General features: G+C 43.1%; 1 protein-coding gene and 1 long non-coding RNA gene across 2 annotated transcripts in view; both read left to right on the plus strand.

The window, feature by feature from the left end:
- Nucleotides 1-17,231, plus strand: part of LOC146715358 (uncharacterized) — a 201,674-nt gene that overhangs the window by 8,946 nt on the left and 175,497 nt on the right. The gene's annotated exons all lie outside the window — the stretch shown is intronic.
- On the plus strand, nt 483-2,997 carry LOC146715359 (uncharacterized). Its single transcript, XR_014918971.1, has 3 exons — nt 483-565; nt 916-964; nt 2,429-2,997. It is a non-coding gene; the product is annotated as an uncharacterized LOC146715359 (long non-coding RNA).

The raw sequence follows: 17,231 nt of genomic DNA on the forward strand, positions 1-17,231 counted from the left end.
GATATATATATAAAAAAACCCTCTTTACATCTGCTAATGAAAGTGAAAATGAATGAAAATAAAATGCTAGAGAAAGGGCTGTGTGGAGAGCTGTTATAAATGCATGATCTGTTGATCTGTTAGAGTTTAAGTTGAGTTTAAACTACATACATCTTATGTAATACTCAATACAAATACACTATGAACACCTTCATCTTGTTGAATTTAATATGCTGTGTGTATTATATTCTGACAAGATGAAATGTAAATGTAACTGATTTTGTTCAATAATGAGTTTGAGTGGGTTTTATTTCTTTTATGTCATTTTTGATTTCGTTGTTAGTTATTATTTTGTTTTGTTTATGACTTTGAATAAATAAAGTTTGGAGGAAAAAACACCAGTGGTTGTTATCCTGCTGGGATTTGTGGTTCATTAAATACTTGGTGTTGATTTTTAAATTCACTTCTGGAACCTTATGAAGTGGAGTCAGCTTTGGATACCATGGGAACCATTGGTGCATCTCTCAGAGTTCAGTGAAGGCAAGCATTAAGCAGGACCAAAACAAATGTCCCTCACATGCCAAGGGTAAGAAAAAAACTGGTGGTCAGTGGTAGTTTTAGTAAATCAAAGGACATTCAGTGTTTTTTTTTCCTTTTAATTGTGTTATTTTCAATTGAATTCATGTTTCAGGTCCAGTTTATCTTTAAAACTAGGGACAAACACGAGACGAAATGTCTGTAAATTTGTAGTATCTAACTTGATCATCTTTCTTATTGCTACTTTAAAGTATTTAATCATATTTTCAAGCTAAATTTTAAAGGTACATATGTTGTTTTTCATTTATGTGCTTGGATGAGAAGTCTTAACATCATTGTTGTTTTTAAGGCAGTATTTGGATAATTTTTCTCTAAACTTATTATCTTTATGTTTGTCAGAGCTGATTCACTGAGTAACACCAGCAGCCAAATGCTCACAGTGGCAGAGGTAAGTCACTTTAACGTGACACATTAGATAAGGAAGAGACATGGCATTCCAAGTGTAACCCACCTAAAATTGCCTCATGAAAATTAACTGCTGATCCCGAGGAATGCCAGGTAGGTGGCACTATGAGATTATGTAGTGCTTGTGAATTTAAATAGCGAAGGAAAACGACGTTAAGGCTGTATCCCAATTCGGGGTCTGCAGCTTTAAAGTACGCAGCCTTAACGGTCCTCAAGGTCCGCGTACTCAAAGACCGTTAAGGCCGGAAGTGCGAGGCTTGGAAACGTTTCATACAGCTTTGTTTGACAGAAATGAAGGAGAACATATTTTGTACATTTGTTTCTACATGAGCTCTGTGTGATTTGATAAGAATCTGAGGCTGAGACCACAGGACTGTACAAACATGATTGTTGGGCTTCATTTCTGTACTGAACAGTCATTTTAAGATTAGCTAGTAAATAACAATTAGATAGTGTTGTTCATGAGACTAAAATCATCTCACTTTGGTAATGTAACTATAATATGGCCAATATTATAGTTATTATATTAATCATTATTAGTTATTACAGCAGTGAGTTTGAACTCTGTGTCAAATACTGAGCTTCAGTAAAGATTCAAGTTGCAGTTATTTATTTATATCACCTTAAATCTTCACTCAAAGACAAGTATCTGTTACAGTGTATATATAGATGTATCATACATAAGAGACAAATGCTGTTCTTTTAATGTGTTGGCATTACTAAATTTGGCTCAGTGCTTACATATATGTGTAAAAAGAAAATGTACAAGCTGTGATAACTGTTTCTGATAGAATGAAGAGTAGACTTTGCTGCTCTTAACTTTTTACTGTCCACTTTCTGCTGTGAACAAACAAATTTCCTATGTGTGGGACTAATAAAGGTTTATCTTATCTTATCTTATGTGAAGGTGAAAGGTAAACTTCACAGTGACATAAAAATGTTCCCAAAGGGGCCAGGGGAACAGTTAATTTAGCATTTTTGGCATTACAGGTACAGCCAGGATATATTTTTACTTACCTTTCACTAAAATTGCAGTTTCCCTGCTGACTCCAATTATGGAATCAGATGGGGAAGCACAGAGTTTCCGTTGTTGAATAGTGGGTTTGTGTATGCATTTGGTGACGTGTGAACAGGATTACTTTGCTTACTTGTAAATAGCCTGTTTAAGTTACATATAAATGGGTAAAAGACATGTATAATTAATATGCAAAATATTGTTGGGGTAATGAGCATGCTGACTGCATCAAAACATCTTCTGACTACAAACACGTTTTTCATCCCTCACCTGGCGGGAGGAGTTTATGAAAGAAGGACACAACAACTCTTCAGTAATTTCCCATTTCCACTTTTTCACAACACCTCAGTCTTTGTAAGGAGGAAGTCTATCAGATCAAATGGTTGTAGATTGTTGTTACTCTGTCCATCTCTTCTTTCTCTTTATATACAGACCGGGAAAATGCAAAGAAGACCTCACCATAAGAAGGGGGTAGATTCAACTGAAGAACAGCTGGATCTGCGCACAAAAGTTCACACCAAACGATACCTCTGTGAGCAGTGTGGGAAAATGTTCAAAACACTATTAAGTTTGAAGGTCCATCAGCGTCTGCACACTGGACAAAAACCCTATTCTTGTGATCAGTGTGGCCAGAGCTTTGCCCAGTTAGTTCATCTTCAGGTGCATCAGTTTGGGCACAGTGGAAAAAAACCATTCCTCTGTGAAGAGTGTGGAAAGACCTTCACTCACCGAAGTCCTTTGAAAAGACACCAATACACCCACACAGGAGAAAAACCATTCCCCTGTGATGAGTGTGGAAAAAGGTTCTCTCACTTAGGGAACTTGAAAATGCACCAGCGTATTCACACAGGAGAAAAACCATTCCCCTGTAATAACTGTGGAAAACGCTTCGTCCAAGCAATTCATTTACAGAAACACAAGTGCATGCCACAGGTGTAGGAAGCATCCTGCCCTACATCGGCACTTCCACAAATGTTTATCAACCCATTAAAATAATTTGCAAGCATATTAACATGTTGTCATTCTAATTTCATTTTCAAATGAAAGCCAATGACAGGGAGATATTTTCTTTCTTTTCTAAGTGCATGTCTCATGTGTCTTAGTTATTGCTTCTTTTGATAGAGTTTTCAGATGCACTGATCAAAGCTTCACTCTCTGCAACTTGGCAGAATTGTGAGGATTTTGTTTGACTAGAGGATTTTGTGCTGCAATTCTGGATGAGGTGCTGACAAATTAATTATCAGACAACTAACTGAACCAAATGTTTACATTTTCCCCTTGCACTGTCTCTGCTCTGCTCCAAATGAAGATGCTCTAATTCTTTTTTTTTTTCATTAAACCTGACTCGAGTCAACACTCACAGCCTGATAACTGGCTTTTCAAGCTCTGAAGTTTGGTGTTGCAGATCTCTCGGCACACCTCAGCCTGGGAGAAAAGATTTGCATTCCTCAGGTGAAACCATGCGTGTTTATTGTAGTAACACCTAATTTTCTGCTGAAGGATGGCCTCAAGAAGTGCAAAGGTCTTAAAACTGTACCAGTGGAATTAGTGTGTTACAGGTGCCAGATATCCTTACAGCTGTTTCTGTTCAGACGTTTACTGTAAGCCACGAACGTCCCAAACCACAAACATGGATGCCTAAATATGATTGAAGATTGTGCTCGTACATGAAAGCATACTCTCTGAATATTACAACATCAATCTCATAACTGCCATGGAAACAACACAGGGGCTATTATTCGTATGATTACCGAGCTGGAGCAGATCGGTGGATGCTTAGATGAATGGGCAAGTAGAAGGATGCATGGTGTATTATATGTCTAGTGGGTATGTGTTAACAGATGGGATTGCAAAGCTTAGATGAGTCCCTTGAATTGGTTTGTCATAATATCGATAGCTGAGGATAGGCACAGTGATGCTGTTTATTGATTGGTTTTGGCTAGATCAGGGGTCGGCAACCTTTCTATCTGTTAAGAAATATACTCTAAAACACTTCTTCAGTAAAGACTCAGAGAAGAGAAACACACAGAACTTCTTGCTAGCAAGGGCAGTCTCCAGAACAGACTCGCACTGAGAAACTGCCCCGGTCTTTATTTATATGCTTCAGTGGGCGTTTGTTCCATACATTGAAATGTGGAGCTGTACGTGTGTGTGGTGTGTGTAGTGTGTGTGGTGGGTCAGAGTGTGACCCCATAAATGACTTCCCTACACCTGCTGGTCTCGAAGTCCAGCAGTTCATCAAACCAAAAGGCACTTAGACTAAGACAGATATAGCTACGTTAATTCTACCGTAAAACAATAAGACAAGGTACGACCTCTCCCATACTCCTAGGATGTGGGTGTGAACACCCTGGAATGTTACAGACATTCTTTCAATATGCCACCAACTATATACTTCTAAACACAAATGATTACATGCAGTATTCTACCATATGCAAACTTATATCATTAAAAGATTATACTGACTACTAAGTACAATTTTCCTATTGACACTATCTAAAAGCCATCTAAAATTTTCTCAGAAGTCAATGTGCCATATGATGTATTAGCAATAAATTTAATAATGCTTTATATTAACAGTCACACACTATATAAAACAACTTTATAGAACTATATTTGTTCGTAGATGTTGGTGTTACACCCCTGAAAACAGGGGGGAAAGAATTACGAGAGTGATTATGACTTGCGTCTCTCATGCAGTAGTTTATTGCGGAGAGGAGAACACGCGAAAGCCCTCTAGTGGAGAATAGAGACACTACTAATCGATCCCAGAAAAGGCTTACTAGCCAATCACTGATGTATAGATTGTAGTTCTCTTAAGTAACATGAAAGCAATTAATATAACATGAAAAATAATAAACTCTTAACCATTTTCTTACCATATTTACATTATTTTCGTCCTCATATCAACTGATATGAATTTGTATTAACTGAACAGCATATGCAGTAGTCCTTCAACCTGTCACACTTGCAGCTATCAGCGAATAGTTATCAGCTATTTTGAAACAAAAAAATACACTTTTTATCCATAACAAGAAATCTATAACAGCAAATGAACTGTACAGCAGAAAATGCAAATGCTATTTATGGTCTCCTCACAATAATGATAAGAAAAATAAACTGGGCCAATATGGCATGTTGGTTAATACAGAGATACACATGTTAATGTGATCTCTGGTCTCCCACTCAGAGACACAGGTCTCCGAGTGTCCAGCATCCAGACGGCTGCCTAAGGACACTCTTCATGTGAGAGAAAATCTGCTCACACAGATATGTAGAGCCAAATACTGTCAATGAGGCCTCTGCAATGTTCTAAAGACAGTTAAGCTTGTCAGGTAGTGATGTCCAGCAGGTGAAAATGCAGCTCCATGAACACACACAGCTGTGGATTCCAGCTGCGTTCGTAGTTCTGCAAACTTCGACCCCCACAGAGTCGAGCTCTTTAGTTCAATCAGCTGCATTTGGATGTCCTCTGTGTCCAGCCAGTTAATGCGGGACAAATCCAGCTGCTCATTAAAGCTTTCTGATGAGAGCATGAGGGTGGGAATGGATGTTTGTGTCTGTGTGTGCCTGTATGTCTGTGTCTATATGTCAGGTTGGGTATCAGACGCCACCTCTCTGGGGACACCTCAGGCCCTCCAAGGTTTGGAGGCCTATCTCCACCCACCACCACTTCCCCTGCCGGTGGCGGACTCCCTCAGGTGTCGGTGTGTTGGTGGTTCTTTGTGTCTGGGGGTGGGCGTCCGGGTACACACCGGCTCACTCCTTGGCGGCCGCTTGTCGGGGCCTGGGGCCTGGGGCTCGCTCGGGCCCCTTTGGAGGTGGGGTGCCCCCGGCCTCTCGGCCTGGGGCTCGGTCACTCAGGCGCAGCTGGGGGCCGGCGGAGCTCACGGGCGCGTCACTGCAACTCCCCCTGACTTCTGCTCCGCGGCTGCTGGGCGAGCCCTCATCTGGGACTCTCCTCAGCTCTTACTGGAACAGTGGCGCGGCTGCCCCTCTGTTGGTCTTCCATGGTCTCTTGTGTTCTGGGGGCCTCTGGATGTCTGGAGTTTTGATCTCCTCCATACCCGCTTCACACCCTGGAGGACGGGGCTGTGGCCCCCCCACACTCCCTAGCAGATCATTACATGGAGAAACCTTTGGAATGCAAGCATGCTGATCCACACAGGTATGCACACATGGGTATTCACAGACGCGGACTAAAGCTTTCTTGGCTGCTACCTCAAAGCACGCTGTGCGCTGTCTATCTTGCGTGCTGCACAATATCGTTTATTATTTAGTAAATATTGATATCTATGGCTAGCTAGTTTATTGTGATGGTGCTTTGTTTTCTCTATTATTATGTTGCTCTTTGTTGTTTGCTGTCTCCTCTGTTTGTTTTTTTTGTTTGTTTTTTTTTTTCTCCATACAGGTGACCCAGGAGTTCTTTTTTTTTTTTCTCTCTCTTCCCCCCCCTTCTCACCGTCTCTTCTCCCCTTTGGTTTTCTTTCTTTCTCTCCCCCTCTTTCTCTCATTCATTCCCCCTGTCCTATTTATTTAAAAAAAAAAAAAAAAAAAAAATGACAAAGGATGAACTGAAGCTCTGCCATCACGTAATGTCGCATACTGCTGTTTCTGATGTCATTTAAAAGAAAAAAAAAAAAAAAAAAGCTTTCTGATGTGATTTGAGAAGAAAACATTGGTCCATACACCTGAAAGTCCCGAAAACACATTTTGAATTCTGTCTCGAGTCTACAGATGTATCCGTGTATTTCCGTGGTGCTGATGCTGCACTGAGCTGAAAGCTCCTGAAGCATTTGAAGTGTCGGAATGTGGAAATTTCAACATTGCTTGAAAAAACTGCCAGCTAGCAACGTCCCTCTTATTTTTAGCCAATTACAAGTTGAATCTGGTAGTTGGGCTTGTTAGCTAAGATACTGTCATTAAGAAGCGGCACAACTAATGTGTCTATGCGAGCTAATTTGCGATGTGCACCGCTGGCCCGGCCATTTATTTTTTAATGCACCTTCTCAGATTACTTCACTGCGTGTCGTGCCCAGGGCTGGACTGGGACAAAAAAAATCGGCCCTGGCATTTTGACTAGAGACCGGCCCACCAGGTATTAAAGCTATAAAGCCTTTGAATGAAAACAAACGCTGTTGTGACAGTGATGTACAGTCTTGTTGGTATATGTATGATATCTATACATTTTACATTAGATAAAAACTGCGATTTGATTATCTTAAGATAATTATTTATTAAAAGCTAGACATTTTAAATGAGAATAAGAAAAAAAAGTATTTCTTTGTGCCCTCCTTTCCCTGTTAATGCCCTACCTGGCCCCCTGGCAACACTTTGCTAGACCCGCCCCTGTACACATAGCCGTCAGCTACGTACAAAATGTATTACCCTGCTAAAAGAGTTCCCTCATCTTTTAAGACAGAGCTTCCCAAAGTGTGGGGACCGCCCCCTAAGGGGGGGGGGGGGGGGGGCGCAAAGCCATGGCAGGGGGGGCGCGGTATGAAAAGGAAAAAGCAAAAACAAAGAAACAATGCTTGTACACTGCTAGCACGGGGCGCCCACACAAACGCAAATCAGGAGATGAAGCATCGCTGAATATGTTTCCAAACCAACTTCATTCTAAGCCAAAGACTAGAAAGCATATCTTCCCTTTGGCTTCACCTGCACAAGTGCCAAGGTAGGTCTCCCCTGCTTAATTGGTTTTACCTTCGTCGTGAGCACGCGCTGGGCTCTCCAAATTATGGACAAACAGTATCCCACACTCTTGATTTTTAGTTCACAAACACTTCTTGTAATGACTAACTACTCCTGACATTTTGGAGATGTTAGCTCTTTATACAGTAAAGTTACAGTGGGATAGTCAAGATTAACAGTAACAGTATTTTGTCATTCTGTCTGCCATTCTATCTGCCATTCTGCAATTCATCTCATGTAAACAATAACGTACCGCACAGCGTGACGTGAAAAAAGGCACATACCTTTGACGTTGAGTGACGAACTCTGTATTCCTCGTCCACACGTAAACGCAAAAAAGGAGTTTAAAAAAAAATCTCCGTTTTAGGTGATTCCAAATGCCATTTAGGTGTGGTCGAAACAGCTGCATTTTCAAAAATACCTGTATAGGTGTTGTTTGTCGTTCAATAATGACTCAGGGTTCGTGAATATCATCGAGCATCATTTACTTCGAAACAAAGCAACCATTACACGTTAGTCATTCCATTCCCGGGGGCGGGTTCCCTCTTCTTGCTTCCCGTCTCACTGCGTGCATGCGCAGCATACTAATACGGAACAGGTATATTAAAGCAGCATTAATGAACAACATTGGTCAGATGTTCTACATCCCCTCTCTTTAGCTTATGGCTGTATAAACTGCTAACAACACCTTTAGCAATAACACGTTAACAACATGTCCATATCATAACATTCTAGCCTAAACATTAACAAATTACTTCACACCTTGAACTGTGTCATTGGTAAGGACACGGAGAGCATTTAACTTTGCTGACATCACATCACTTGTACTGTCCACTTTTTTTTTTCTTTTTTGTGTTACTGTCCATCTCTAATGCCTTAGTGTTCATACTTGGGGTTTGGTTTGCAGACCCTCCCAGATCGTGTGATGTAAGCATCACGTGCCGGGCGACAGGGGGACTGGACTGGGGCTTGTGTGAAGTGTTGCGTGTGGCTATGTGTTTGTTCGTCGGTTTGTGTCACGGGTTCTTGGATTGCTGTGGGGAGTCAGTGGTAGGTGGTTGGGCTGCGGTGTAATCATCACGGGAATCTCCGTGTGGTGGTGGCGGTTCAGAGACTGGGAGGATATGTCTGCGGTTTCGCCTGTACTCTCCAGCTCCTGACTGGACGATGTACGATCTGGGCTCTTCGCGGGCTTCCTTGATGGTTCCTAAGGAGTCATGTCCTTGACGCGTTTGCATCCGCACAACCTCACCTGGCATGAGGGGGCGGAGGGGTCTGCTGGACTTGTCATAGTATCTCTTTTGTGCCTGGCGCTTGTGAAGTAGGTTTGTTTTAACTGTTCTGTTGCTTTTGGGGCTGGGAACGAGCAGACGTCTACACACGGGTAGGGTCGTGCGCGTCTGTCTTGACATCAGCCTTTCAGCTGGGGAACCTAATGTGTTGTCTCGTGGCACGTTGCGGAGATTGAGTAGGTTAAGGAAGACATCCGTTCCATCTCTCTTTGATCTTTCCATCAACTGCTTTGCACTGCGAACCGCACGTTCAGCCAATCCATTGGCCTGCGGGTATTCTGGGCTACTTGTCACATGAACAAAGTCCCATGCTGAAGCAAAGTCTGCAAAGCGTTGGCTGGTGAACTGAGTGCCGTTTTCTGATATTACTTTGTGCGGGCTGCCATGGACAGAAAAGTGTCTTTTGAGCTTTGTGATGACAGTGTTGGCGGTTAGGTCTGGAAGCAGGTCTACTTCGAACCAACCTGAGTAAGAGTCGACTACAACCAGGTGATGTTGTCCGTTCCACTCGAAGATGTCGGTGGCGACGGTTGACCAGGGTAGGTCCGGCACTGGATGTAGCTTTAACGGCTCTTTCTGTTGATGTGGCCTTGTGCTGTTGCACACTGGACACGCAGCTGTTTCTTGCTCAATATCTGCTGTCATTGTGGGCCAAAACACAATGCCACGGGCCCTGCGTTTAGTAGCTTCCATGCCTGGGTGCCCTCTGTGGAGGATGACGATATAATCTTTTTGCAAAGATTTAGGAATCACTGTTTTCAGCCCTTTCATGACAATGCCATCTTCTAGAGTGAGTTCGTCTCGATATGGGTGGTATTGACGAAGTTCTGTGGGCAGCTGAGTTTGTCTGCAAGGCCATCCTCTCATTATGACAGTGCTCAGTTTCTGTAGCTCTGGATCTGAGGCAGTATGTTCCTTTAGCTGCATCAGCCTGTAAGAAGAGATTTGCTGGATCGACATGATCTCGTAGTCAGCTGTTTCATCACTGTTCTGATCCGTCGAGGTTGTGGGAGCACGGGATAAAGTGTCGGCGAGGTACATCTGCGAGCCTTTTTTGTACACTATCTGAAAGTTGTACTTTTGCAGCCTAAGCATCATGCGTTGCAGTCTGGCTGGAGCTGAATGTATTGGCTTGTTCAAGATAGTGACTAATGGCTGATGATCGGTTTCAATTTGGATTTGTTTCCCATAGATGTAATCATTAAACTTGGAACAACCAAATACGACTGCAAGAAGCTCCTTCTCAATCTGCGCATAGCGCGTTTCTGTCTGTGTCAGAGTACGAGATGAGTAGGCAATCGGGGCGCCTTCTTGGAGGCATGCAGCCCGGAGTCCATGCTGCGATGCGTCACACGTTAGCGTGACGGGTTTCTTTACGTCGTAGTATCTGAGGGTAGGAGGACTGATCAGGCTTCGTTTTAAAGCATGGAATGCATCTTGATGCTGCTTGAGCCAACACCACTGTACGTCTTTGCACGTTAGCTCCCGAAGTGGGGCTGAAAGCTCGCTGAAATTAGGAATGAACTTTCCTAGGTAATTAATCATCCCTAAGAAGCGTTGGAGAGCTGTGACGTTTTCAGGTGTGGGCATCTCTTCAATTGCTTTGGTCTTTGCTGGGTCAGGCTTCAAGCCCTCGCTTGTGAAGACGTGGCCAACGTAGCAGGCTTCTTTGAGACTGAATTTGCACTTCAGGGGGTTAAGTCTCAGCTTGACTTCCCTTGCACGGTCGAGTACTTTTCTGAGATTGTGTTCATGCTCTTTCATATCTCTTCCACCGATGAGTATGTCATCGACAATGATAGCACAGGGGTATCCAGCAAAGATCTGCTCCATTGCACGCTGGAACACCTCACTGGCTGAGTTTATTCCATATGGCATTCTTAGAAAGCGGAATCTGCCAAACGGTGAGCTGAAAGTTGTGAGCATGGATGATTGGTGGTCAAGTGTTATCTGCCAAAAGGAGCATTTCCACTTCCTTAGTCACATGGTGGACTTCTTTGTTTAGTGTGATTAATTGTAAGTGAAGTGAGTCTGGTAAGCCAAGTAGGGGTTGTACGTCTCGTTTCACTATGAAGAACTGCAGAGGGTAGTCCTTGCCTGCAGAGTGGCATGAGAGTGTTGCTGTGCCAGCTGTTTGAATTTCCTCTCCCCCATATGCCACCAGTTTAGTGTTTCGTGATGGCATGAGTTTTTCATCATGTCTCAGTTGTTCAAAAAGGTTAGCTGGCATGACATTACATTTGGCGCCAGTGTCCACTTTGAGCTCTAAGGGTTTTCCATTAATATGCACCGTGGTGAAAATGTCATTCTTGTATGGAAAGCAGGGATTTATAGTGTCTATGTCAATTCCATTCACATAGAACATTTCTTCATCGCTGCCGTGCGCCTGCATTTCAATGTGATTTACGGGTCTCTTTTTGAATTGCCGTGTTTGTGATGACTTGCAGCATTTCTGGAAATGATTCCATTTTTGGCACTTATGGCATTGCTGGCCATATGCTGGGCATTTGTCCCTTTTTGCCTCGTGGCAAGGGGGGGCGCAGTTGTTACAGTTTGTGATTGCGTGAGCGAGCCTATGTTCTGGATGCGTTGCACGCCGTTCATTGCCTGTCTTTGTCTTGACTTTGTGTGGATTCTTTTTCTTTATTGTGTGATGCAAAGTGTCGACCTTTGCCGCCATTTGCTTTGGAGCCGCTAGAGCTTTCGTATGTCGATCTGTCTGCTCGAATATCTGGCACATTTCAATTGCTTTACTCAAAGTTAAGTTGCTGTCGCGCAGCAATTGCTTTCTCATGCTGTCGCTGTTTATGCCACAAACGAGTCTATCTCTGATGAGCTCGTCTTTAAGCTGGCCAAATTTACAACTGCCTGCCTTATTTTTTAAGTCACTCACATAAGACTCAATTGTTTCATCTGGCCGTTGGTTTCTGGTGTTAAACTTGTGCCTTTCCATTGTTATGTTTGTTTGGGGATTACAGAGTTCACGAAATTTGCGCTTTAGGCATTCCGGGTCTTCTCTCGATTCTGCTTCGGTCACCAGTCGTCTGTGTTCTCCTTCCCCCGCGTGCACAGCGGGTGCATAAACGAATGCGCGCTCCCGCTCGATGGCTTCAGAGGTTTAGCAGGATGAACGCTCTGGTCCGAGGATCCTTATCAGAATGAGCAGCGGCTATAAATATGTCGTATTCCTGCTCGAATATACGCCACTTCTCGGCGATGTTTCCACAAAACACCAATGGGTCTGGTCTACGGAATCTGTCCGACATGGTCGTTGACGTTTAATAGCCTCTTGCTACGATAGCCTAGCAACGCTAGCTGGTTACTTGCTTGCTTCGTCCGTAAAGTGCTGGGAAAACTTTAGTCTTACCACTCCGTCGGCAGTGCTGGAGTAGATGACCGAACCACAACTTCTGACACCATGTTTGTCGTTCAATAATGACTCAGGGTTCGTGAATATCATCGAGCATCATTTACTTCGAAACAAAGCAACCATTACACGTTAGTCATTCCATTCCCGGGGGCGGGTTCCCTCCTCTTGCTTCCCGTCTCACTGCGTGCATGCGCAGCATACTAATACGGAACAGGTATATTAAAGCAGCATTAATGAAAAACATTGGTCAGATGTTCTGTCATGGTCCCTGTGCCCTGCTGGTCAATCCTCTATTGGGCAATATGTTTGTGGTTTGTTTGCTCTCTCGCCCTCTCTCTCTCTCACTCTCTCTCTCTCGCCACGGCGATGCTCACTGCGGGCTCCCGCTGCTGGCCCACACACCTGCTCATCACCACACCGGCCGCTGATCCCAGCTGATTACTGCACTACTTAGATGGCGAGTCTGCACTAGTCTTCGCTGGATCGTTGAACTATCAGCGTCAGTCAAACTTGTGTATCTGCCAACCTGTATCTTGAAAGCCCTTTGTTATTATCCCGCTAACCCGACCTTTTGTGTTTAGATCGTTTTTGGAACCGGATTCTGAGAGGAGTGACTGAGGAGGAGCTTTTGTACAGAAAGTGTGGAGCACCTTTTCCCCTAACCCTGTTTCCCACGGACCCTGGCGACCCGGACCCGTTTCCCCTGCACATTGTACATAGCCACTTGGTGATTGTGTTCACTGTGAATAAACGCAATGTTCTTCGCTTAAAGGGAAACCCTGGCCTGCGCCTGAGTCTCTTTCGGAACCCCTAACATGTTCTACAGGTGTGGACCTAGCGTAAAAGTGTTGGTAGTTTATTTTCTTACTACCTGTAATTTATTGCAGATTACTTGTATTTGCTTAATTGTTTACTAAATGTTTGCGGTGTGAAATAAACCGCAATGGTGAAAAAGTATGGGTGTGTGTGGTTGGAGGATGTGTTCGTGCGTGCGTGAGCGCGCAAGGGGGGGCGCGAACATTTTTCTTGTAAAACAAATGGGGGCCCAGCAAAAAAAGTTTGGGAACCACTGGTTTATTTGATGTAAAACTTCAGTGCATGGTCGCAGGGATCAGCTGACACAAATTCCTGTTAAGGCTGGTTAGTTATTTAATGGTTTCGGCTTAGTTTATTTTATCCAAAACTTAAGTGCACGGTCGCAGGGATCAGCTGACACAGATCTCCGGCACAGGCTGGTTAGTTATTTAATGATTTCGGCTTAGTTTATTTTATCTAAATCTTCAGTGCACTGAAGTTGCAGTTGCAGTTGAAGTTTTAGATCAAATAAACTAAGCTGAAACCATTAAATAACTAACCAGCCTGTGCCAGCGATCTGTGTCAGCTGATTGCTGCAACCGTGAACTGAAGTTTTAGAGAAAATAAACTAACCTGAAACCATTAAATAACTAACCAGCCTGTGCCAGAGATCTGTGTCAGCCGATCCCTGTGACCGTGAACTGAAGTTTTAGATCAAATAAACTAAGCTGAAACCAGTAAATAACTAACCAGTCTGTGCCAGGGATCTGTGTCAGCTGATCCCTGCAACCGTGCACTGAAGTCTTAGATCAAATAAACTAAGCCGAAACCATTAAATAACTAACCAGCCTGTGCCAGCGATCTGTGTCAGCTGATCCCTGCGACCGTGCACAAAAGTTTTAGACAAAATAAACTAAGCTGAAACCATTAAATAACTAAATAGCCTGTACCAGCAATCTGTGTCAGCCGATCCCTGTGACCGTGAACTGAAGTTTTACAGAAAATAAACTAAGTTGAAACCATTAAATAACTAACCAGCCTGTGCCAGGGATCTGTGTCAGCGGATCCCTGCGACCGTGCACTGAAGTTTTAGAGAAAATAAACTTAGCTGAAACCATTAAATAACTAACCAGCCTGTGCCAGGGATCTGTGTCAGCTGATCCCTGCAACTGTGCACTGAAGTTTTAGATAAACTAAGCTGAAACAACTAAATAACTAACCAGCCTGTGCCAGCGATCTGTTTCAGCTGATCCCTGCAACCGTGCACTGAAGATTTAGATAAATTAAACTAAGCTGAAACCATTAAATAACTAACCAGCCTGTGCCAGCGATCTGTGTCAGCTGATCCCTGCAACCGTGCACTGAAGTTTTAGATCAAATAAACAAAGCTGAAACCATTAAATAACTAACCAGCGTGTGTCAGGAATCTGTGTTAGCTGATCTCTGCAACCGTGCACTGAAGTTTTATAGAAAATAAACTAAGTTAAAACCATTAAATAACTAACCAGCCTGTGCCAGGGATCTGTGTCAGCTGATCCCTGCAACCGTGCACTGAAGTCATAGATCAAAGAAACTAAGGTGAAACTATTAAATAACTAAGCCGAAACCATTAAATAAGTAACCAGCCTGTGCAAGGGATCTGTGTCAGCTGATCCCTGTGAACGTGGACTGAAGTTTTAGATCAAATAAACAAAGCTGAAACCATTAAATAACTAACCAGCATGTGCCAGCGATCTGTGTCAGCTGATCTTTGCGAACGTGCACTGAAGTTTTAGATCAAATAAACAAAGCTGAAACCACTAAATAACTAACCAGCGTGTGTCAGGAATCTGTGTTAGCTGATCTCTGCGACCGTGCACTGAAGTTTTAGATTAAATAAACCAAACCTAAACCATTAAATAACTAACCAGCCTGTGCCAGCGATCTGTGTCAGCTTATCCCTGCAACCGTGCACTGAAGTTTTAGATAAACTAAGCTGAAACCATTAAATAACTAACCAGCCTGTGCCAGCGATCTTTGTCAGCTGATCCCTGCGAACGTGGACTGAAGTTTTAGATAAAATAAACTAAGCTGAAACCATTAAATAACTAACCAGTCTGTACCAGCGATCTGTGTCAGCTGATCCCTGCGAACGTGGACTGAAGTTTTAGATCAAATAAACCAAACCTAAACCATTAAATAACTAACCAGCCTGTGCCAGCGATCTGTGTCAGCTGATCCCTGCAACCGTGCACTGAAGTTTTAGATTAAATAAACCAAACCTAAACCATTAAATAACTAACCAGCCTGTGCCAGCGATCTGTGTCAGCTGATCCCTGCAACCGTGCACTGAAGTTTTAGATAAAATAAACCAAACCGAAACCATTAAATAACTAACCAGCATGTGCCAGCGATCTGTGTCAGCTGATTCCTGCATCCGTGCACTGAAGTTTTAGATAAACTAAGCTGAAACCATTAAATAACTAACCAGCCTGTGCCAGCGATCTGTGTCAGAGGATCCCTGCGAACGTGGACTGAAGTTTTAGATCAAATAAACTAAGTTGAAACTATTAAATAACTAACCAGCCTGTGCCAGCGATCTGTGTCAGCTGATCCCTGCAACCGTGCACTGAAGTTTTAGATCAAATAAACTAAGTTGAAACCATTAAATAACTAACCAGCCTGTGCCAGCGATCTGTGTCAGCTGATCCCTGCAACCGTGCACTGAAGTTTTAGATCAAATAAACTAAGTTGAAACCATTAAATAACTAACCAGCCTGTGCCAGCGATCTGTGTCAGCTGATCCCTGCAACCGTGCACTGAAGTTTTAGATAAACTAAGCTGAAACCATTAAATACTGACCAGCCTGTGCCAGCGATCTGTTTCAGCTGATCCCTGCGACCGTGCACTGAAGTTTTAGATCAAAAAAACTAAGTTGAAACCATTAAATAACTGACCAGCCTGTGCCAGCGATCTGTTTCAGCTGATCCCTGCGAACGTGGACTGAAGTTTTAGATAAAATAAACTAAGCTGAAACCATTAAATAACTAACCAGCCTGTGCCAGCGATCTTTGTCAGCTGATCCTTGCAAACGTGCACTGAGGTTTTAGATAAAATTAACTAAGTTGAAACCATTAAATAACTAACCAGCGTGTGTCAGGGATCTGTGTTAGTTGATCCCTGCGACCGTGCACTGAAGTTTTAGATAAAATAAACTAAGCTGAAACCATTAAATAACTAACCAGCCTGTGCCAGCGATCTGTGTCAGCTGATCCCTGCAACCGTGCACTGAAGTTTTAGATAAACTAAGCTGAAACCATTAAATAACTAACCAGCCTGTGCCAGCGATCTGTGTCAGCTGATCCCTGCAACCGTGCACTGAAGTTTTAGATAAAATAAACCAAACCGAAACCATTAAATAACTAACCAGCCTGTGCCAGCAATCTGTGTCAGCTGATTCCTGCAACCGTGCACTGAAGTTTTAGATAAACTAAGCTGAAACCATTAAATAACTAGCCAGCCTGTGCCAGGGATCTGTGTCAGCTGATCCCTGCAACCGTGCACTGAAGTTTTAGATAAACTAAGCTGAAACCATTAAATAACTAGCCAGCCTGTGCCAGCGATCTGTTTCATCTGATCCCTGCAACCGTGCACTGAAGTTTTAGATAAACTAAGCTGAAACCATTAAATAACTAACCAGCCTGTGCCAGCGATCTGTGTCAGCTGATCCCTGCAACCGTGCACTGAAGTTTTAGATAAAATAAACCAAACCGAAACCATTAAATAACTAACCAGCCTGTGCCAGCGATCTGTGTCAGCTGATTCCTGCAACCGTGCACTGAAGTTTTAGATAAACTAAGTTGAAACCATTAAATAACTAACCAGCCTGTGCCAACGATCTGTGTCAGCTGATCCCTGCAACCGTGCACTGAAGTTTTAGATAAACTAAGCTGAAACCATTAAATAACCAACCAGCCTGTGCCAGAGATCTGTGTCAGCTGATCCCTGCGAACGTGGACTGAAGTTGTAGATCAAATAAACAAAGCTGAAACCATTAAATAACTAACCAGCGATCTGTGTCAGCTGATCCCTGCAACCGTGCACT

The sequence above is a fragment of the Copadichromis virginalis genome, linkage group LG3 (genome assembly GCF_057382275.1).
Source record: "Copadichromis virginalis isolate Kocher_CV1m ecotype Utaka linkage group LG3, C_Virginalis_male_GT1.1, whole genome shotgun sequence".
NCBI lineage: Eukaryota > Metazoa > Chordata > Actinopteri > Cichliformes > Cichlidae > Copadichromis > Copadichromis virginalis.